Source organism: Pelobates fuscus, chromosome 1 (genome assembly GCF_036172605.1).
Source record: "Pelobates fuscus isolate aPelFus1 chromosome 1, aPelFus1.pri, whole genome shotgun sequence".
NCBI lineage: Eukaryota > Metazoa > Chordata > Amphibia > Anura > Pelobatidae > Pelobates > Pelobates fuscus.
The window spans coordinates 412,972,401-412,997,516 of record NC_086317.1 but is presented as its reverse complement, the minus strand read 5'-3'; positions in this window follow the sequence as shown (position 1 = coordinate 412,997,516).

The window sequence follows — 25,116 nt, the reverse complement described above, 5'->3', positions numbered from 1 at the left end:
GTTAATGTTAACACTAGGACAGTCATTCCAAAGGCACTGTGTACTTACCAGATGTAGGAGTACTAAGGTTACCCAGACAGCCATTTATCTGTCTAGGTGAGGCACAAGGAAAGTCATTATATGCAGTCTTGGATCCAGATGGAGAAGAGAACGTCCAATGATTTGCGAGATCCACCCAAACAGCAGACGACCTCCAAAGCACACATTTTAAGGGAAATACTCAGACAGTCCTATTTTTAAAATATGACCTCAGAGGTCGCCCTACACAAATCTGCCATGGCTATGTCTAGCCTTATCACTTAAGCTGCTGATTCAGGGAGACACGGCATCATTGTACAAAATCAATACTGTTACAGCCATAAACAAGGTCAACACAAGTTTTCATGGTGACCTAGAACTGCGGTTCCATGGATGGGCAAGGTTTGAATATAATCGTATACATATTAGGATGATTAATCCGAAAAACCAGGAGAAATGGATTAATCATCCTAATATGTATACGTTCATTTTTTTAAGCTATTAATGGGGGCTTATCTAACCAGTTGAGATTATTGAGAGTTGTGATTCCAGTATATACCCAGTTCAACCCTTGTTTTTCCACTCTATTTTGGAGAGATTATTTTGTCCTTTTTACTATTAAGGTTTGAATATTATTATTAATTATTAATATTATTGCCATTTATATAGCATCAACTTATGTTTTACAGATTTCTAAATGGGGAAATTTAACAATACATGAGACAACTACAAAATGTTACAGGAAAAATAGGTTCATGAGGACACTGTCAAAAGATGCATACATGCACAATAAGAAAAGGAATCTTAGTATACTGTTGCAAGGGATTGTTTTTGTTTTATAATGCCTATATATTGTGCAGTGCTGTGCATTTGGTGGAATATAGGAAAGATCATAGAAAATGTGCTTGATTTATTTTATTTGTAAATCTGACTGTCCCAGACTATTTTCCATTCTAATCCAATGCAGCTCTTAATGAAACCGTGAAATCATCAAAACCCGACATTGGTACCGTCACATCTATTGAAAAAACCTGCAAGAATTGTGAATACTGAGATCCCTGAACTCACAAAAACATAGAGTGGGACTCCTGAATGATTAGTACCAGCAGAGAAGGCTGATTATATTTTATTTAATATAAAATATCTCTTAAACTTTGCATCTTAGGGTCTCCTTAAAGCGGATCTGTCACTTTCAGGTGTTTTTGCATCATTTTATGTATCTCAAGCTGTCCCTGATGGCCACCACCATCTTTGTCTTGCAGGTTCTTTTCAGTTCCTGGTGCTTCAATTGCCAGGAAGAGCCGCAACATTGCTGTTCACTCGCGCGTGCACAAGATCACAGCACTGAAGTCTACAGATGGCAGGATCCTCCATAGAACAATGCTTGAATCCCACAGTCCTCACATGTGACAGCTGGAATTGGATAAAAGTTGATGGCGGAACTCCTATATTTCACACTCAATCTGAATATTTTATAAAATACTAATTTTTGATGTAGGATGACAGAACCGCTTTATGTCTAATGAGTTCATATGACATGGACCCTTACTCACTGTGCCTAGAGCGTTTATGACCCAAATCTCTCTAACAAGTACTTTGAGAAGCTGACACAATTTTATTATGTGCTATGTTTTATGCACTAATGTGTAGAGATTATAATTATTTTAATAAGAATAATAAATTAGGTATTAGAGTAACATTCGTAAAACATGTATGTCTTGTGTAAAAATTTTGTAAATGCATTTCTGGCATTGTTTATTGGTGATGCTAAATTATCAATCTAGGAAATTGAAATTCTACCAATGTCAATGAACTCAAAGGTATAATAATAGTTCATGAATGTGAGACTGAGGCGGAACCAAGCTAAATAACATATGATTCCTTTAGGTGGCCCTCAGTATAACAGTATAGCTGTGTCAATTTGATTTTTAAGTGTTTGATGAACCCAGCTCAAAGCAGCTTGTTGATTGTGTGTCTAAAACAATTTATCCCGGTTTGTAGATTATCTTCACAGTTTGATCCTCTCACACCTTTACTCCCACAACTCTGCAAATGTACCAATCGCTCCTCACTCACCGACAACGTCCCCTTTGTTGATGGAAAGAGATAAAATGGTTAATTCCTTAAATAAATTTTCTATATAAAAACAGCAATTCAATCTATTTACCAGAGGGAGATTTGTAATTTCAGACTATACTGTCCATCATTTCAGGTTGTTGTTTTTTTAACAATTTAAAAAGGTTTTTCATTATTTTGTTAACACAAACAAACAAGTAAGTAAATAAATGAATGCCAATGATCTGTGAAATAGCAAAATTTAGCATAAATATTACTTAAATGGTTACTCCATAAAACAATGATTTGGTTAGAGTAACCCTTATGAGGTCGTCCGTCACCCCCAAAGGTTTAAAAAACAATAAAAAATAAACAATAAAATGAATCTCCATTCCATCCCGGGGCCCCAGCCTGATCTTCCTTGGTTGTCACTCCCCCTCACCGGAGGAGTAGGGAGGTCAGAGAGGACACAATGGGTGAGGACAGGGGTTGCATGGAGGAGGGGGTGTGCTGTCATTGGCTGTCTGGTGCATGCATGCTGTGTGTAGAAGCCAGTGGTATTGGTGTACACCTGGAAGTGTTGCATAGGTATGTATAGTTCACAATTACCTCCAATGCACAACACTACCCAGTAAATGTTTTAATACTGTTTACTAGATTTAGGCACTGAGAAACTCAGTTAGACATTTGTCTCATTCGATTCTGTTCAATGAAAGCCTAAACACGTTAACAACTCTCTGCCATCATACTTGTCAAGTTTGGACAGGGAGGGTAGTATGGGTTTGTAATGCAGAGGTGGTGTGTTAGTGATGGTAGTGATGCACTCTTGTAGATTGGCTTTTCACCATCTGTCCTAGCTGCAGCCTGCAAAGTTAAAGGAACACTCCAAGCGCCATAACCACTATACCACGCTGTACCACGCTGTAGTGGGCACAATTCCAAAGTTCCACATTGTACGGCCTCAAACCATTTTTAGAACTTTTTAAATTCTTAACAGGGGTCTGCTCCCCACTCCACTACCTGAACCAGAGAGCCACACGCTCCTACTTAGGAGCTTCTGTTCACACTCCTGAGCTAACCAATGCAGTGCAGGGCTAGCTCATTGGCTGAGAAAATCAGCCGATTAGTCTCAGCCAATGAGCTAAACCTTGCACTGCCGGTCTTAGCTCAGACATTGAGCTTCCTCTTCTAGCTGATAAGAAAGGCACATGTGGGACCATAATCACTACATCATGCTATAGTGGTTATGGTGCTTTGAATGTCTTTTAAAAAGTATTCTAGCCTGAAACATCCCATGACAGGAGTTCAGAACTCAAGAATTCCGAAGCAAAACAAAGTCAAAAGACAAATAGGTTTTTTGTCCTGCAATTTAGTGAACCTGTTATTTCTATAGGTTTCTGTTAGCCTACTCCCACCGACCTCTCCCACAACTCCCCCCCCCCCCAAACACACACCTCCTCCCCTCCCACCCCCAGCCCACACTCTGTCTTATGTCCAGCTTTTCTTCTTGTATTTTAAATGAATCTTGTAACCTGTAATTCTTTTAGATTAATAGGCACCCTTTTTTTTTTTTTTTTTAAATAAAGTTTAAATCACCTTTAAACCTACCTGAAATGCAGACTGTCTCCCTATTGCAGCCTGATTGGGCCTTGCTGAAGTCACCAAACATGATGACTATTGCATCCTCATAGAGAAGCATTGCACACACACCCGGCGTCAGCATACTTTGCATGCTGACTCCAGAGGTAAAATAAATTCAATTATCCTGGTCAGTCTGCTCAACCCCCTCCATCCACTCTATATCTCATTCTCAGCCTTTTCTGCTGTATTTTAAATTAATCTCTTTTATTATTAATCTCCCCCAGAACAGATCTTCCGTTTAATCTGATTCTGGAAACCCTGCTCTCTTAATCCCGCGATTCACCTCTACTGTACACCTACTACTTAGCAATTAAGACTTGATTATAAGATCAAAGAATTCCTGCCTCAATTCTATTTGCATCTAATTACATATTGCTCTTTCTCTAACCCAAACCAATTCGTTCAACACTAATGGTTGCAAGGCACTATGGGTAAAGGCATAACAAAAGGTACGTACAATTAAATACAATCATTGAAAATTTTTTCCCCTTCAACATTTCTGCATTCACTCCAAACGAATCCTGCTGGGACGCAAAATATGTTGCAGGCTTCCTTTGTGTCAAAAGAGTTAATCTGAGCCTGACTGTTACTCATCTCCCACAATCCTCTCTGGCTGATGTGTTTTGACATCTTTGTCGTGGTATTACAAACAGTGGAGAAAAATATTTGTGCACGGGCACATTCCTCCGTATGAACCCAAATAAACGAATTTGAACTGTAGACACTCACAGATTAAACCTTGCTGAGAAAGGCATGGCCATGTTCCAAAGAGTTTGTAAAAATAGTTAAAATGGCCTACCACTGTCCGTTTCTCCAATGCCCTTCAGGGATATCCAGCGCGGGGGTGACTGGCAGAGAAGTTGTTCTACACAACAGTGAATATGACAAATTGAGCTAAGAAACGGCAGTGTGTGTTCCTCTGTATTGAAGGAAGGAAATTGCCCAGCAGCGGCCCAAACTATCCATTTATATACACAACAGGAGCAGTATTGAGAAGCAGGCATCCACGGCATACCCCCACTTAAACTACCCATGCTTAGCTATTATACATGCTTACTATCAGAAGCCTTTCTGTCTACAGATACACTGCACTCCTTTAAAGGGAATCACTAGTTGATGTAGTAACACTGTTTACATTTAAACATAGTTTTGTCCTGTAGATTTCTGTTTCATCGCCTGCATAAGATGTTATGCTTTTGACTGCTGTATACATAGTTTACTGTTTTTGATAAAGTTACTACGGTAGACTCGAGCAGCGTCTTCATCACCTTTTTTTTGTACAAAAGCCTTGTTTTCTTACTTGTTACATGTATGTCGTATTTACTTTTTTGTACTGTGCTGTAGAACATGTTGGTGCTTTATAAATACAAATACAAAAGATTAAAACTCTTATCTCCTCTAAACACTAATCTTACCCTAATCTCCCGTCTGACTATACCTTATCCCAGTGACAACAGTATAAACAGTTCCAATCTTAATGACACTGTAACTCTGCTTTGTTTTTATGAGTATAGTGACACTCTGTTATTGCTCAGGCCATGGTCAGTATTTAAAATTCACTATTTTGCTGCCAAGCTTTTAAATGCATGCCCTTCAAAAGCTCTAACTTATTTGTTCTAGAACATTCATGCCAACTACATTTCCTATTACTGGTGCTAAACCTCTACTATATCAGGGTTATTCACAAAACATTCAATACTGTCCAAATGGACAAAATCCAGTAAAAAATTAGCGAATTCCAACAACATTGGCAATCCACAGATTTACAAAAGCCAAATGTGGTCAGGACTTAGTCGGTCAAATTTGTTTGGTAGTGTTCGGAAAATCAGTAATAGCCGCATCCGAACCAATTTACAACACAGGCAACAGAGATTTCTCCATAACCGCAGGACAGCCGAAGATAAATAAAATGCATCCATTAGGATGCACGTTCGCAAATTATCATTCACTTGCGTCTTGCAAGTGAATTAATCATTTTAAGAACTATTTGGCCACTGGCAATGGGAGCCAGACAGCTACTAGATGTGCTTCCTCTAAAACAACCTCACGTGAGGTTGCACCCCATAGGAAAGCACTGAATTCAACGCTTACCTATCAGAAGCATTTGGATGTGCGCACTGTGCCCACTGCGCATGTTCATCCATTTCCAATGGATTCGCCATCAGCTCGAGAGTCAGATGACAGTTGCAGGATAAGGAGCGCCCAGCAGTGCTGAAGGAGTCTCTGTGCTGGAGAAAATATAAGTAAAAACCTTTTTTCAGGTTTTTACTAAAAAAAAAGAGGAGGAGAGACAGGATAAAACTAATTTGCAAGTAGGGCACCGTAGTTTTAAGAATACACATTTGTATTCCTAATGATATAGTGTTCTTTAAGATCAAATGAAATATGGCTTTGTTAAACCAAAATTATTCTCCTAACTAAACAATATATAATAATTATTCCCTTCAACATCTATTTTTGTGATTAATGTAGCTGTGGTTTTCTAACATTAGAAATATTATCTAAATAAGGCTGGTGGGTCAGCAACATCATTTTTCCAGAAGACCTTGTGTGCAGAAGCCTTTCTGATAAAATAGCTTCTAAGTAGTCTAAAAGTGAGAAAAGCTAATATCACTTAAATCTGTTTAAACAACACTTCACAAGCAATGTTTTCATACAAGAGATTAAAGGCTGACTTCTCCTACCTGAGTTGCTTTTTTTTTCCACTGGTTTTATACCCAAACTCCCCCATAGCCTATAAAAGAATATTTGAAGATAAAAAAAAAACAGTTATAAATTTATCACAAGCAATAAAATTCAGCTCCGAAAATTATTTATTTCTCACTTGAGATAATAGTATGATTGCTGCTCCTATAACCATATTTTGCTTATTTTAAATAATATTTATAATGTAATAGCAAAAAAAAGCATAGTAGCAGGAAAAATAACAAACTACGCATATTTTAAAGACAATTTAACTACATTTATTTTCGAATGGCATACATATAATTTAAACACAAAATATTTTTATAGGAACATATTTCAGATCAGAAAAGATTAGAGGAAATCATAACACCGGCACTAATATTTCCTTTCCAAAACATCTAATATTTAACCCTTTAAGTTCCAGAAGAGTTTACAGTTTAAAGAATATACCAGATAACTAAGTGAGTTTAAAAGAGGGATGGCAAACTATTTTAAATGGCAAGAGCTACTACACATAATTATAGCAAGATTAGCAATAAATATCAATATAGGAGTTCCATAGACTTCAGTAAATAAGAATACTATACATTTGTAAATCCCAGATGGATTGATATGTTCGGGCATGGATTGAAAGGAATTTGTTATTAAGCCTTTAATTACCAGATTACTTTTAGCAGTCTTTGGGACTCCTTGACATTTGGCTATCAGATCAATGGATCATGGGGCATATGGCAAAAATATAAGAGAGACAAACTGATTTATCTAAAAAAAGGAAAGTTGACATCTTGTTCCAGGGTTCCAAACTGGATTTGCAAAGGGCTGGACAGAGAACCAATCTGCAGGAATTCTAAAATCACCTAGGGGGTCACTCCTTAGCTAGTGTCCAGGTGGCTAGTAACCTTTCCATACACATATATTGCCTGGTCCTGACTTCTAGATCAGAGCTGATCTTTGACCTCATCTGGCAGGTCTTGTAAAGTGCTGTCATACACCATAAATAGTGTCTGTGATCTTTCACAGTACCATACCTTTTATTAATGTGAAACAAAAAATATTCATAAATATCATCAGTGATCCTGAACAAAAAAAAACTTACTACAAATTTACGCAGAGACTGGAAGTTTTTAGGTTTTAGTCAATAATAAGTGGCTCAAATGAAATTCAAATAGTCTGCCTTTGGTTTCTCTGTAGATCCTATTACACGTGTTCCTTGTTTTGCAACCTACCTGTTTTACGACGGCTCGCACTTACGACCTGCTCTCTCGCGAGGTGGTAAGTGCGAGCCATCGTGTGAATTAGAGGGATTCCCTGATCTGCTGCGTCCGTCTATGTTCAGGGACATTATCCGAACATAGACGAACGCAACAGAGAAATTTTCCCAAACATAGATTAGAGGGATTCCCTGCTCTGGTGTGTACGTCTATGTTCGGGGAAGTGCATAGACTCCTCACTTACCGACCAATTCGTTCTACGACCGGGTAGTAGGAACAGAACCCGGTCGGTAAGTGAGGAGTACCTGTATATCTTTTTATTGTTTAAAGCAACCCCCCTCCCACCATGAAAAATTAGTATTTTAAAGATGAAATCTTTATAAAATACTTATTGATTGTGAGGAATCTCACTGAAATCAAACTCTGTCGAGAGATATACTGAGACACTTGTAGACATTGGGTGGAAGTGGAACTACAACGTCTAGAAGTGTCAATCTCCCCCAGCTGTCACCAGTAATGGCTGCAGGGAATTGCCTTTATCTCTGGAGGATCCTGAGGTCATAAACCCCAATGCTGTACCCTCACAAATGCACAAGAGTTCAGCATTGACTTCTGCTGTGCCAGGAAGTGAAGAAGACCTGCCGGGAGAAGATGGCAGCGCCTGCGAGTTACAGGTTCAGGTAAGTAAATCTTACCTTACCTTCCCTCTAGGCCACCAGACTAACGTCGAAGTCACAGTTGGTGGTCTTTGCAATTTCCACCAGACAATTTGACATTGTAAAACCTAGTAGGTTGGGCACTTGGGGATACAGGATATATAACCTTTCCTTACACATTTTAAGCTTGTTTCAGCAGGGCTTTCTTCACCTCTATGTTGATATTTTATATCACCATTGTATAATTGTGAAGTGCTTCAGAATATGGTGGCACTATATATAGAATAATAACAATGTGCTACTTTGCTGGTTGGTGCACTGCCATTGTCTGTATGAATTGAGAAAATGGACAGCACTAGGTGAAGCAAAACAGTTTAGGGCAAATGTCATATTTTCTATTTACCAGTTTACCATTTTTAGTACCTCTATCTCTTGGAAAACTGTGATCATATTTTTTTTTCTAAATAACAGTCTATATGTATTACAGCCCCTGTGTGTATCATGATATTATGCACACACACAGCATACATAACACCTATTTCCATTGCCTTTGTTTGCTAACTCTTGCTTGCTTGATGGGGGCAATGATCTCTTTGGTCAAAAATACAGGTTATGCAACCACACAGCATGTGGGTAGGTAACCAGGCATCCCCAAAAATACACCCTGAGCTGGCTTTAGTTATAAAATGGTCTTTGGATGGTTTGACCGAGAAGGATGATATACGATCACCCCAGTGGATCATGGGTAGGCCAGAAATGCTCCAAAATAGGTATATAATGATATATATGCTTAACTATAAAATACACAGAGGCTGTAATACATATAATGTATTATTCAATTAATAATAATAAACAATCATACCAGTTCCCCTTTAAGAACTATCTTTTCATATTTTTATGAAAAAAGAAGAAAAACTACCACAACAAGAGGACATAGTCTTAAATTAGAGGGACAAAGGTTTAAAAATAATATCAGGAAGTATTACTTTATTAAGAGGGTAGTGGATGCATGGAATAGCCTTCCAGATGAAGTGGCAGAGGTTAACACAGTAAAGGAGTTTAAGCATGCCTGGGATAGGCATGCGGCTATCCTAACTATAAGTTAAGGCCAGAGACTAATAAAAGTATTTAGAAAATTGGGCAGTCTAGATGGGCCGAATGGTTCTTATCTGCCGTCACATTCTATGTTTCTATGTTTCTATTGTCATATATTATCAAGATACAAAATGCTTATCTTTGTACCCTTTTAAAAACATACATGTTATGCCATTATGGTGTTAATGTCATTTATTTCAGTCGGTGATTGATTTACATCTGACATACCCACAACAACAAAATATTTAGCACCATATATTTTTTGTAAAACCGCCCTTTAATTACAGTTTTGCTATTTTTATGAAGGCAGACCAAGAACATATATACCAAACAAAGATACGATAAAAATACAGAAACTATTTTTTTTTTTTTTTTATTCTTTATTTTTGTAGTGCTAGGTGGGTACAAGATCAGTTAGTTCACAGTAACAGGAGAATGTGTTTACAATATAATAGTCTGTTCATTACAGATCGGTTCCACATGTCATTTTAATAGCACTGTATTTTTTTATATTAAAACAAGTTAACTTACATGTAACAAAAACCTGGGGCTTAGAATGAGACTTGTATTACTGATAATCTAGATCAGGTTTGGGCTGTATGTTTTGCATGTTTAGAGTGTATGCATGATTGTTCCGTGTGGAACGTTAGTTATTCAGGTGGGAGAGTGTTAGACAAGCGGTGTGTGGTGTCAGGTGGTTTGGCAAGGCTTGTGCCGTGAGGTAGCTCAGGAGTGCTGTTCCTGACATTAGTGCCTGGCGTTACCTCTCTGAATAATATGAGATGAGATGTGCCCCTAACCGAGGGGGCCACGGGGGGGGGAGGGGGGGGGGAGGAGGGGAGGGAGGGATGGTAGGTAAGTAAAGTGGCTTGCCAGCGTTTAAGTAGGATGTGGTCTTTGGGCCCTTATGGTCCTGTGTGTGTTAGTAGGGTCTCTTCCGCTCCACTTCCCTTATGTGTTGGGTTGCATAGGGCGATTTTCCAGAGGTGTGTGGGAGGTGTGTAACAGGACAGGACTGCTAGAGCAGAACACAAACAGTAACTATGCACAACTACACATATTAATATGAGCAGTCTTAGTCAGGTGTTGAGGGAGTCCATGCCTCCTGCTGCCGGCACAAAGGGCGCTATGTTTGCTGGATCCCAGTTGTGTTGTGACGCCTGGGGAGTTTCGCTGGGGCGCGGTGCCAAAAGTCCCAGTGTGGTGAGGAGTCTTGATGCTTCCGATGCAGAGATGATTTTGTGCTCAGTTCCATCATGGGTCACTAGAAGGGATCGAGGCGCTCTCCACTTTTACTTCACTCCTGCTGTGCGCAGCTGAAGTGTGACGTTCTGAAGGGATCTGCGCCATTGCAGAGTAGCTCTCGTTAGGTCTTGATATACTGATAACTGTGCGCCCTCAAAGATGAGTGACGTCTTGCCCAGCATTGCAGCCATGAGGAGCCCCTTGTCTTGGGAGGATTTGCAACGAATGATGACGTTCCGCGGGGTAGCCGTGGCCGGCGCTGCTGTATCAGTGAGTCTGTATAGTCCATCCATAGTGAACCTTTTAGCTGCCTGTGGGGGTAGCACTGTTGCCACCAGCCGCCGTAGAAAGTGGGGCAATTCGTCCGCCGTGATCACTGCTGGGATGCCGCGGATTTTTATATTTTTGCGTCTCTGACGATCTTCAACAGCAGACAGCTGTGAGGTAAATATAAGCTGGGTATATTGTACCTTGAGGAGTGTTTCCTTCATGACAGTAACCTCTGCTCTAATATCTGACACTTCGTCCTCCGCGGCCCTCAAGCGGACTGTCACCTGCTGTACATCCGTCTTGATGACTGCTATGTCCGCAGCCCACCGTTTTTGTATGTCCAGGAGCAATGTTTGGAGGTCTTGCTTGGTGGCAAGTGTTCCCACCAAGGAGTCAAGGTTGGTGGTTGCTACAGAGCCTTGGGGTTGTTGAGGTGGCTCTGGAGGGGCCAGCATGACGACACCGTCCTCGGCCGCCATCTTTGGCTGCGGTTGCTTTTGTAGCATGGTGCTGATGTCTCTGGAGTCGGACCCTGTACCGAGTGAGGCTTTTTGGTTTCTGCGCATCATAGTGGGTGTACCGTTTGTGGTTTCAGGTAGGTACTGGGTTGGGGCAGTTGTCGCACTATCAAGCGGTGCTCCGCCGAGTAGTGAGTCCCAGCCGGAGAAGGCCTTTGCTTTGTAGGCCCCAGACCTGCATTTCTGTTTTGCCGGCTTCTGGGCTTGAAAGAAAGGCATGTATGCACTCCACTGCTTGTGTTATATCGCTTGCGGGGTGTGTTGCCCTCGAATGATGCCGGTATCTATCAGGATTGATTAGATTAGCTTTGGGCTATCGGGAGCTGATAGAGATGGCGTCCGATCAGGCTCGCTGGCAAGCTCCGCCCCCCCAGAAACTTTTTTTTAATCACAAATATGCAGATCTGCTTGACTGGATATCAAAACATGCAGCCAGTTAGTGAGTTTTTAGAATGTATATATGAAATCAGATTATTCTGACAAATTCAGCTCAGTATGGTAATGGTTCAAAATTGTGAAAAATATCAGGTTCACTTGCTTAGAGTCAGGAACCAACTGTTTGAAGCTAATTAATAACTGAGTATTAATTAAGTCTGCTCAAGGGAGGCATATTCCTGTTCTCCTAGAATACTAAGTATAATATGTTCTATGTCTTTAGTATTAGTCCAAAGACAAATACAGAAAATGCAAATGATGCTTTATACAGTACAGTATAACATCTCAGGAGACACAAACTGCTTCTGTTTCGGAGATTTTTTAAAATTTATGTCTTTGCTTAAAGCGGAGTTTTAAAAAATGCATTGTGTTAATATTAGTAACACTTCTCAGAGGTTTCTATGTTATTTTTAATAGTAAATTAAGATATGGACAATTTGGAAACAAGTTTAACCTATGAAAGACCAATAATGGCCTCGCCAATGCCAACATTCTGTTCTTTAAAAGGTTACGCCAGCCTCCGTAAATACATCTGAACATGGAAGTGGTCACGGAGTAAGCAATCTGTATGTGCAGGGTGACTACCTTCACGCAGAACTTCTGCTTGAAACACTGCACATACAGAGATATCTGCACTTTTGTGCCCCAGGCTTGTTGCACCCCTGGCACACATGACTAACGTTAATACTGAACAAAAATCATGTCTGATGTCAGCAAGCATTGAGTGCTGGTAAAAGACATAATCCGCGTCTACCCAGCATACCTGCAAGAGGACGTTATATGTTTCCGCTCTCCCTCCTATGTTCCCTCTCAACTCTTCACAGCTCCCTACATTCATTTGTATTTGTAAATCCCACTCCTTTCCAACCACACACTCCCCCCCCCCCCCCCCCCCACCCCTCAGCTCAGAGCATGAGGATAGGCTCTGAGCCTGGAGATTGGTCCTCTGAGAGGGATGCTGTGATGCAGTGTGACAACAGATTGGGCATGGAAAGAATCGAGGAGAAGTTCCCCTGGTGTTGGGTTCCCGGTAAGTTTATTCCTATTGTTCAGGTTTTTTAACTAAAAAAGAAGCGTGGACAAAGTTAACAGTGTCCAGAATAGCATTGTAAAGTAAATGAAATGATATAATATAATTAATATATACTTAATAGCAGTGAGGCTGGGTGGAACTACCAAATGTTATGTCATTAGGCCATAGACCAGATTTGGACTATAGCAAAGAGTTACATTATGTCCATAAAGGGATGAGACATCTCGCATTCACTTTTTTTACTCAGTTCCAAAAACGTTGAGAACACCGTTGAGCTATTTGATGCACAGGCGGGCTAGATGGTGTGTTTAGCGCTATAGGGTCAGGAATACATGTTTGTGTTCCTGACCCTATAGTGTTCCTTTAAACACACCAGTGGCTGCCTGTTACAGTAACTGAAACAACCAAGTATAACCCTGTCACGTGTATGAGTTTGTGGGGTATGAAAACTAAAATGAATCTATTCACCTCTACCATGGAACTGGGCTCCCCCATCTTCTGTGTGTTTAGGGAATGATGTCTAAAACCCTTGATGTGGTTAAATTCACCTTTCTAATCTCCTACTGTTATGTAAATTGAATGTTGATGTGTTATTTCAACAAGTATTATTTTTTCTAGTTTTCTTTATGTATGCAATATAAATAACACCAGTGCCATAGTAAAAACAGTATAGTTCAGCAAAAAGTATTATTTTTATGATACAAGCATAACTTCAAACGGCAGCTTATTTGCTTCAGGGTCTGAGGATGAATGGACCGATTCTCAAGGTCACACAATAAGTAGCTGACATCATTAGACATTACAATAATTTAAAGATGCCTTAGCTTTCCATTATCGACTTCCTTAACATTATGTTATAGCAGAAAATCACAGTTTTAATGGGAATGCCTATGAACCCAGTGCTGTATTTAGCCCAAGGCAAACAAGGCAGTTGCCTTGTGCGGTACTAACCAGTGGGTGGCAAAAAAGGCCGCCCCCTTTTGTCCACTTAGATGCCTCCGGTGTTCCCCTTGACATGGGGCACCCAAGTGCTGGTCACCTTATGGACCCTCTGGCAAGTGGCTGTATTAGCATCAGAGGCGGCGAGGGAGCTGTGATCTTCCTGCTCTGCTCCCTCACATGCCGTTTGCTGAATATGACGTCGTTCCCGGTTCCCGGCATCAGTAGACGGCCCACGAGGCGCGAGGGAACAGAGCAGAAAGATCACAGCTCCCTCACTGCCTCTGATGCTAAAACAGCTGCTCGCCTCACAGCAGCCCCACTGGACCTCAACAACAGACCAATGCCAGCTCTTCAGGTAGGAAGGCTGGAGGAAAAATGTTAAATTGTAATAATAATAATTTGTGAGTGTGTGTGTCTGTGAGTGTGTATGTCTATGAGTGTGTGTATGTGTGTGTGTCTGTGAGTGAGTGAGTGTGTGTATGAGTGCATGTGTGTGTCTGTGAGTGAGTGTGTGTCTTTGAGTGTGTGTGTGTGTGTGTGTGTGTGTATGTGTTTGTCTGTGAGTGTATGTATGTGTGTATGTGTGCATGAGTGTATGTGTGTCTGTGAGTGTATGAATGTATGTGTGTATGAGTGTATGTGTGGGTCTGTGAGTGTATCTGTGAGTCTGTGAGTGTATGTGTGTATGTGTGTGTGTCTGCGAGAGTCTGTTTGTTATTAAGTGTGTGTGACTATCAGTGTGTGTCTGTCATTGAGTGTCTGTCAGTGTTTGTGTGTCACTGTGTGTGTCTGTCATTGTGCGTGTCTGTCAATGAATGAGTGTGTGTCAAATCAGTGAGTATGTGTCTGTCAGTGACGTCTGTGTGTTTGTCATTGAGTGTGTGTGTGACTGTCAGTGTGTATCTTACAGTCAATGTGTGTGTGTCTGTCAGAGTGTGTGCTTAAATGGACACTATAGGCACCCAGACCACTTCAGCTTTTTGGAACACAAAAAGCGTAAGCTCTATTTAATATGTCCCAGACCAATGTTTAAGTGTAATAAAATAAAAAAAATATTAAAAACTTTGTCCAATAGTTCTGGTGTTAGGTATCAGGGGGAATAGTATTAACTGTGATGCTCGGTTTGCATCAGTATCCAGCTCCTTATTGGTGTTTTCATTTCTGTATCCAATATGTAATATTGTATTCACCTTAAAAATAATAGAGAGATGGAAACATAGCGTGATACAGTTTATTTGTTAAAAATTCCCTTATGATTCCCCATATGAAAACTCTTACAAGAGAATATGGTGGTGCTCGTCTCCAAGTACAGCACAATATGCAGGTTACCACTTGGTGAATTCACCGGTCCGATCCGCTCAGTGCACTTGAGCCAGGTGAGATGGCTTATCCCTCTGAAGAACGCCAAAGGCTGCTCCCGCTGGAATAAAGTTTATACTCCTCGAGATAGCAAGCTAAAATACCACGAGAACCATCAATGCGTTTTCGCCCCAATGAATGAGGCTCTCAAGATAGGTGCCGTGGCCGATCTTTGGTCTTTTTATATCCCATGCCCTGTTTGGGATAGCCGTGATCCTTATTTATGCTTAGACAGGTAGAAATTCTAAACGATTAGACTTTTCAAAGTGTGGTCAGATTCCCCATGTATCTTTGTAATTTTTTGCATAGCTGATAAGCATGTTTAAAAGGAGGAATATACACAGTGTCTGACATCAGAATAACTAACATTTTATACAGTTTAACATACTAATATATAAAAATACATTTTTAAAAAGGGCTAATGTTTAACATATATAACAGGATAGATTCAGTTATAATCTCATAGACATATTGGTCTTACCTATTGTGTCTGAGATACCCAAGTGCCATACTTCATGCAAAACCACCTTATTGGTCCTTCACAAATCTCATATAGTTTAGCATCAAAAAGAATGGCATCTAAGAGGTTTAGTTAAATGTGTGGGTATCTATAGGGAATGTGTATATCTATAAAAATATACGTTTAACTTTTTGAGCTAACACTGATATCTTTCTGAGTGTTCCATTCCATTGAACCAATTATACATCGCCTCCTTAGAAAATAAAAATATATATATATATATACCGGTATGTGTATTCATAGTTTTTAGTAGTACTTGGAGACGACCACCATATTCTCTTGTAAGATTTTTCATGTAGGGGATTTTAAGGGCGTTCTTAAAAAAAATAAACTGTATCACGCTATGTTTCCATTTCTCTATTATTTTTAAGGTGGATACAATATTACATACTGGATACAGACGTTATAACAAAAATTAGGAGCTGGATACTGATGCAAACCGAGCATTACAGTTAATACCATTCCCCCCTGATACCTAACACCAGAACTCTTGAACAAAGTTTTTATATATTTTTATATTTTATTACACTTTTTGTGTTCCATTTTATCTTTTATTCAGAATCTGGGAGATTATGTTGGTGTTTAAGCAGCTTTTATCAGATTTTATCTCATTGTGATTTTATATTTGTATTATTAGACTGTACTTATACTATCTTTATTGCACTCTCTTGTTTAGATACTTTACTCACTTCAGCTTATTGAAGTGGTCTGGGTGCAGTGTCCCAGTCCGCTTAACTCTGCAAGTGTAATTATTGCAGTTTCTTAGAAACTGCAATAATTACCTTGAGTGGTTATCTCCATATCTAGTGGCAGCCATTAGAGGGACTTCCAGTGGCTGTCTGGTAGACACCTTACTGATGCTGGACATGCGTGTGCATGAGGACATCCAGCTTCTGCTTAATCCCCTATGGGAAGCCTAATGCAAGCACAGAGGAGGAGCCTGATCCAGCGGCGAAGGACAGATTTGTTTTCCTGGCACTATAGTATCCCTTTAAAAGGAGAAGGAAAAGATGGAGTCTAAAGAGGAAGGGGTGGGTTCTTAATCAGGAAGAGGTGCGGCCTTGAAAAAAGTTTCAACATCAATTAATTAAGCATTGCAGAAGTGGCTCACTGCTAAGTTTCCAGTCATAAGATGTTATGTCAATGTGCCTCTTCTCTCCTATTAGCCCAGTGGTCCTTGATTGCATCACAGAGGGACATGCAGCAATAAAGATAAGTAAGAGAAATATGCACTTAATCTTACAGGTTAACATCCCAAGGGCAGATGTAGAATTGTTGATTTAGTTGTGTAAAGGTATACACTGAAGCACTCGACATTTGATACATAGCTACATTACTAGGTACATAAATAAATGAGTATCACTCAAACCTACCTGTGCTTAGAGTAAGGCTTTTACTGGTAATTTCTGTTAAATCTATAATTACTCTAGGTTTGCGAAAAGAGAGGCAATGTCTCACACGCAGGAAGAAAATAATCATTTGTCCACTTCCTCTGTTGTAAATCTTGTGTCCTGTTTGTATATACGGACTGATCAAGCTGTATGGTTTTCTACACCCATAATGAATGACCTTCATCACACATGACCTGCTCGCTGTTCCAAGCAGAATTTAAACAGTTCATGCAACAACAATAAGTACTCTACCAAATATTCTAGTTCCCCCAAATGGCTAGAAATAAAATATAGTGATCATAGGAATTTTTAGGATTTCTTTAATTTGATGTGAATAATAAATAAATATCAACGCATATTTAAAGTAACACTCCAAATACCTGAAGCACTTTAGCTTGTCCTCTTTTTTTCATGTATTCCTGACACTATAAACCGGATGTGGCCGTGGCTGGCCCTGCCTGGCTCCACCTCCATGGTTGAGATCATCAATCTTGATAATTTCAGCCAATCACATTTTTTGCCATAAGAAAGCATTACAAGGCTTTTGAGCATTTGCTGCAAAAAGCCACATGGCGCCATTCAGCATCTCTTCATAGAGATGCTTTGAATCAAAGCATTTCTATGGGGAACATATAAAGCCTCCATGCACAGCGTGCCACCGTAAAGCACTTGGCTAGGAAGCAGCTATGGTGGCCGTGTGAGTGACTGCAACTAGGGGTGTAACTAGCCAGCAATGTTAACACTGCCATTTCTTTGAAAAGGCAGCATATTTACATTAAAAGACTGCAGGGTCAGGCTATAGACACCAGAACCACTACATTAAGCTGGAGTGGTTCTGGTGATTGCAGTGTCCCTTTAAATTTAATAAAGAATTGCCACCAACATGTTCTAAGTCAATAAGTCAGTCTAAGTCAGGATGGATTTATGCAACTCTGCCACTTTTAAATTTTTTTTAATTAATTTGGATATTTTCAGAGAGGTTTCACTTTGGATTATTTCAAACCATTAAGATCGGGTTTGATTCTACAAAAGGTCTGTCACATTTAATGTAATGACAAAAGAAGAAAGTGACCTGACCATATTATATATATTTATATATATATATATATATATATATATATTTTTTTTTTTTTTTATATATATATATATATTGTAGATTGGATTAGCCGTATTAGTCCAATAGACAAGATGCTAAAATACCAGAGTATTGCAGTTTGCAATGATACCTTTTTTATTGGACTAACATAATATTTCAAAGACAAGCTTGTGAGAGTTTTCCTCTCTTGCTCAGGTCTGAAGCAATACTGATCAATCTGATAGAGTTTAACACTTAAAGCAATGGGTGTTAGAGAAGGGGAAGGAGGGGGGGGGGGGGGTGAGTGGGGTGTCATAAATAGCAGATTATGTGCCTGAAAGTGAAAGGTTCAGGCTGGCTGAGAATAGCCATAAAAAGTAAATAAACTGGAGACAATAAGCTATTTTTTTTTTAATAAATAAATATATATATTTATTTACAAATTATCTTAAAGTTAGGCAAAGTATCAAACTGGAGTCTTTAGAAGTACAGAACTATAATGATATCTGCTCTGCTAGATAAAGTGTGGAGATAAACTTAATATACTTATTCTTCATAAACAATAATAGCATATATGTGCCAATAGTCATGCACACTATTTGGCATTTTCATATCTATGGTTTTATCACCAGTTCAGTAGAATATCCTGCCCTGCAATATTTGCACTTACATTATTTTTAAGGTGTTCAAGCTTCTCTTTCTTGTTGAATCAGCAATTCAAGCTTGCCTTGACTTGCAGACTATTCTCTGTTGCATTGGTCTGATCTCTGGACCTTGTCAAGCTTATTTCTGATTTATCGCCTGTGTTGACCTTCGTGGTCCTGTTTGATGATTCTCTCTTGGTTTTTGACCTTTGGATTGTTATTGGACCTTTTCTGAACAGACTGCCTCATTTTGCCTCTGGTCCTTCTCCAACTCACATGGACCTGCGACAGGTGTTCTGACCAGAGGCAACATCCCAGTGCAAAGGAAGGTCAGCATTTAATCGGTCTCTTTGTGGTCTTTGTGTCACTAGTCTACAGCATGTAAAACCTTCTTACAGTAATGCATAGATAAATTACATCATAGAAATGTTCAAACACAGCTAGTAAGGTAAATAATAGTTTTTTTCACTAAACCAAAATACACTCTTTACAGTATCCTTCATCCTGCAGGCCTAATAGGGGTTATGAACTTGCTGAATAGGAGATTAAACTGTAGTTTTCAATTGTAACTAAACAAAATGTTGTTTTTTTTCCCAGTATACTGAAAATAAAATTCTATATTCATGGATGGATACATTTTTACTTGACAATGGCTAGTGGCTCAATTTTTCCATTTGCCAATAGCAATGGCATCCTTACTAGGTCTGGTAAGTATAAATTAACCCCTAGTAATGGTGCCATGAACCCTCCAGGATTGCAGTGGTGAGTAACTTTTAAGGCCTGACATGTTAGACTTGAGATTTTAAATATATAGATCATCAAGAAGATTGACTCACTGATCCACCTAACTAGGATATACAGCAAGGACATCGGAATGTTGTTCGGACTAAAGAAGTGCAGGTGGATGAGAGCAAAAAGAGGGAAGATGATCAGGACAGAAGGAGTTTAAGTTCCAGAAGGCCAAATAGAAGATGTAGAGAACAGCTACAAGTACCTGGGGGTATCAAAAACGCATGGCAACCATGAGGTAGAGGCAAGGAGGATAGCAACATCCAAGTACCTCCAAAGAATCAGACAGGTCCTGAAGTCCCAGCTCAATGGCAAGAACAAGATCTAAGCCATCAACACATATGCACTACCGGTCATCAGGTACCCAGCTGGAATAATAACCTGGCCAAGAAAAGAACTGGTCACCATGGATGTCAATACCAGGAAACTACTCACTATGAATGGAGGATTCCACCAAAATTCAGCACCCAGAGACTGTACACCTGCCGGAAGGAAGGAAGTTGGGGCCTGATGAGTGTCAAGGCCACAGTCCTGGATGAAACACAGAGCATCCACAAGTACATCACGAAGATGGCTTACCAAAGATGAACTGCTAAGGGAATGCCTGCGACAGATCGAGGATGCAGAATAAGAGGAGGTTCCTTGGCAAGACAAACCTCTCTATGGGGTGTACCACCGGCAGATAGTGGATGTGGCTCACATGACAAAATCCTACCAGTGATTGGAAAAGGCAGGACTGAAAGACAGCACTGAGGCACTAATCCTAGCAGCATCACTCAGCACCAGATCAATAGAAGCTGGAGTCTATCACACCAGGCCAGACCGAAGGTGCAGACTGTGCAAAGAGGCCTCTGAGACAGTCCAGCACCTAGCAGTTGGATGCAAGATGTTAGCAGGAACAGCATACACGGAGAGACACAACCAAGTTGCTGGGATTGTGTAGTGAAACATCTGCACAGAATATGGATTGGACCTGCCTAAGTCCAGATGGGAGATACCACAAAGGGTAGTTGATAATGACAGGGGTAAGATCCTGTGGGACATTAAGATCCAAACAGACAAGCAAGTGCTGGTCAACCAACCGACATCGTGGTGGTAGACAAGGAACGAAAGACTGCAGTCGTGGTGGATGTGGCAATACCCAGTGGCTATAACATCAGGAAGAAGAAACATGAGAAGGTGGACAAATACCAAGGACTGAAAGAAGAACTAGAAAGGAAAGTGAAGGCAGTAGTAGTCCCAGTTGTGATAGGAGCACTCAGGGCTGTGACTCCCAAGTTGGGGGAGTGGCTTCAACAGACTCCAGGTGGGACATCTGAGATCGCTGTCCAGAAGAGTGCAGTTCTAGGAACAGCTAAGATACTGCGAGAACACTCAAACTCCCAGGTCTTTGGTAGAGGAACCTAGAATGAGGAATAAACATACCACCCAGGAGAGGTGAGAAAATATTTTTTTTTTATATACAGTTAATACATTGCTAAACACAAATACACACACCAGTCAAGCCATAAGACTTATTTTTCCCACAGAAAGATCACTTTAACAGTGCTCTCACTACTGCAAAGGATTCTGGGGAGGCGTATGCAAATGAGCTAATTTTTGCCTCATAATTCCACATATATATATATATATATATATATATATATATAAATGTACAATACCTTGCACTCAGGCTGCTGTAATGTCCAAAAACCGGGTGCAATACCTGGGCTGTAATCCATACATACAAAAAGAGATGGCTGCACTCACGGATATTCCTTAAAACTTAGCTTTTATTCGGTTCCATAAAATAGATCAACGTTTCAGTCCAACATGTGGACTTTCATCAGGATCCTGATGAAAGTCCACATGTTGGACTGAAACGTTGATCTATTTTATGGAACCAAATAAAAGCTAAGTTTTAAGGAATATCCGTGAGTGCAGCCATCTCTTTTTGTATATATATATATATATATATATATATATATATATATATTCAGTTGTGCTCAAAAGTTTGCATACCCTGGAAGAAATTGTAAAAATGTTGGCATTGATTTAAAAAATATGAATGATCATGCAAAAAAAAATATTTTATTGAAGAATAGTGATCATATGAAGCCATTTATTATCACATAGTTGTTTGACTCTTTTTTAAATCATAATGATAACAGATTTCATCCAAATGGTCCTGATCAAAAGTTTACATACCCTTGAATGTTTGGCCTTGTTACAGACACATAAAGAGATACACAGGTTAAAATGGCAATTAAAGGTTAATTTCACACACTTGTGGCTTTTTAAATTGCAATTAGTATCTGTGTATAATCAATTAGTTTGTAAGCTCTCACATGGATGCACTGAGGAGGCTAGATACTGAGCAATGGGGAGCAGAAAATAACTTTTAAAAGACCCGCGTTGAAAGGTAAAGAACCTTTGAAAAGATGGAAAAAGATATAAAAAGGTATCCAAAGCCTTGAAATGCCAGTCAGTACTGTTCAATCACTTATTAAGAAGTGGAAATTTCAAGGATCTCTTGATACCAAGCCAAGGCCAGGTAGACCAAGAAAGATTTCAGCCACAACTGCCAGAAGAATTGTTCGGAATACAAAGAAAAACCCACAGGTAACCTCAGGAGAAATACAGGCTGCTCTGGTCGACTTGCCAGAAAGAAGCCTTTACTGCACCAATGCCACAAAAAAGTCTGGTTACAATATGCCTGACAACACCTTGACATACCTCACCACCTCTGGCACACTGTAATTGTCATGGGTTTGGTCGGGAAGGGGTGCTGACCAGTGCAGCAATCTCTATAAGGTGGAACCCAGAATGCAAAGAAACTAATATACACACAAATAAAGGCAAACAAATAAGTGTATTGATATTTGAGGAAGGCAGTTAAATAAAATAAAAACACATAACTGAATGTAGCAGAAGGGCATCTAGATATAGGAAAGGTAGGACAGGTCTCTAGATACATGAAAGGCAGGAGAGGCCTCTGGATACAGGGAACTCAGGATAAGAGGACCAGACCAACAACATAACATTAATGAGCTGGCAAACATGAAAGGGTGAGGCTCCCTTTCCACCTCTGGGACTTTCTTCAGGATCAAAGAACAACATATAACATAAACATACATGCATTCAATATATATGTGTAAGTAAATGACAAGAGAATTTACCCCAGCTGTGGCTTGTAACCGTCGGCGTCCTGCCCAGTGTACCGCGCATGCATGAACGTGCTGACGGGTTGCCATAGTATATATACTTTAGTAGCTTCCATATTTGCACCGATCACTTTTTCTGCCATATATCGGCACATTACAGTAGCACTTTTGTTTACATAGGGATGTTGTGGCTTCCCACGTCACTATGGCAACCCGTCAGACGTGTTAATGTCATCATGGCACGTTTTGGGGGTGGAGCACGTTCACTGGATCTTGTATGTAGTATTAATTGGTCCCAGCAACATCCATATAATGTATGCATGTTCAGGTTAGGGCAGCCATCTTTGTTTCATATGCAAATATATTTAGGAGTAGGCCAACTCCTGTGGCTTTAAACCCCTCCTTGTCATCAGTGCCTCATTTCAGGGCCCTATTTACACTTGAACTGCAGAAAATCCCAGGAGGAAGGCTTTCTTAAGTAAGTGGGATAATCTCATAAGAGCAGGCATTAGGCTGTTAGAGAAGGACCTTCCAAGAATAGGGATCGTTGACGTTGCGGCATGCTTATGCAATGTATGATCATGTACTGTAACTAAAACCCCATTATTTTTGCTTAAGTCAGGTGTTTAAAAGAAAGAGACAAAAAAATAACCTATTACAGTTTGTGAGCTTTGAAGTTGGTGTTTAATGAGTGAGTGTGCTGAACTTGTGAATATATATAAGACTCAATTTTAAGAAAGATCCGTTTTGGTGGAAACCTGTTCTATCATCCATTGTTTGTGTTCTTTATCCCCCTCAATAAAAAAAAAAAACGTTTTCCCCTTGTGCAAGTCTACTGACCACCCAACAGCATAGCTGAATGTTGTAATGCAGCCTGTTTATATATTATTACATACACAAACTATATCATGTTAGTTTTGCTGCCTTTACTTAATGGTGGATGAGAGAGGCTAGTAGATTTATTTTGTATTATGCCTTAGGGCAGTTTTCTTCCTACAGGGAAGTTCTAAGAAAGTTAATTGAACATCCACTCTATGGACAGCAGGGGAAAGCACGATATGATGGGAGTCATGCCGTGGAGCTGTCTTTTTCATGAGGATAGACCTCCAGGCAGATATTTCCAGTCTTCTCCAGATGATGACTGCCTGGGTGGAAAAAAGTGTGTGTCAATGGCTGGATATTTTTTTGATTCCATTTTTTAACATTTCTCTTAGTTGCCCACTTTTATTTATTCAGCTCTTCTTTCTATAGTATGCTGTTTTACACCCCCCGTCCTTTATCTTATTTTTCCCTAATTTTTTTTTTTTAGTCCATGCTCATATTGGTTCTTTATTACGGGATCCCTTTTCCATGTTTGTAGTCAACTCTAAAAAAATGATATCACCCTCTCCAGCTTTTCCATGCCTGTTGCTTACTTTCCAGACATGTGATCAACATCAGGATTTTGTAATAAAATTTGCTTTTTCATTAAAAATAATGCCGGCTGTAACAACAACAACAAAGACAACAACCCTTTGCATTGGAAGAAGATAAATACTGTAATTGTGTGACTATCAAGGAAAGACATAATCTTGCTTTATACAGAAAGAATATCCTTAGGTAGTAGTTCAGGCAACTGGAATGCTCAGGCCGCTCTTGGGTGCAATCTTAATAGTTGCGAGTTGTCATTGTTACCAGCTCCTATTATTTATAATCCCATTTTCTTTTGTTGGTACTGTAACACTTGTTTCAGGATTGGCCTACCTTTGTGTGTTCGCCAATCCTTAGTCTACATGTTTGCACTGTTAATATGCTGAGATGTTACTGACTAGATGTTCAATTAACACAATATTACCCACAGCCCCTCCATCTGTCCTATAGTCTCCTCCTCCAGCCCCTTCATGTGTCCCATTCCCTCTCCCCTTAGCCCTTCCATGTTTCTCATATCCTCCTCCCTCCCAGCCCCTCCATGTGTCCCATTTCTCCTTTTCCCCTCCCTGTGTCCCATACCCTCACTCTCTCCCCCCCTCCATGTGTCCCATTCTGCCCTCTCTTCCCCTTCTTTCGATGTGTCCCATACCCTCCCTCTCTCCCCTCCCCTCCATGTGTCCCATTATTCCCTCTCTTCCCCTCCCCTCCCAGTACCATTTCTCCCCCCTCCCTTCCAGGTGTTCCATACCCTCCATTTCTCCCCCCTCCCCATGTCCCATACCCTCTATTTCTCCCCCCTCACCATGTCCGTACCCTTAATTTCTCCCCCCTTCCCTCCCTGTATCTTATACCCTCTCTCTTTCCCCTCTCCCCTCCCTGTATCCCATACCCTCTCTCTCTACTCCCTCCCCTCCTGTACCTTACTGGCAGCGGTTCCCAGTCTTACAGGAAGTGCTCTAACACTGAGCATTTCCTGTCAGA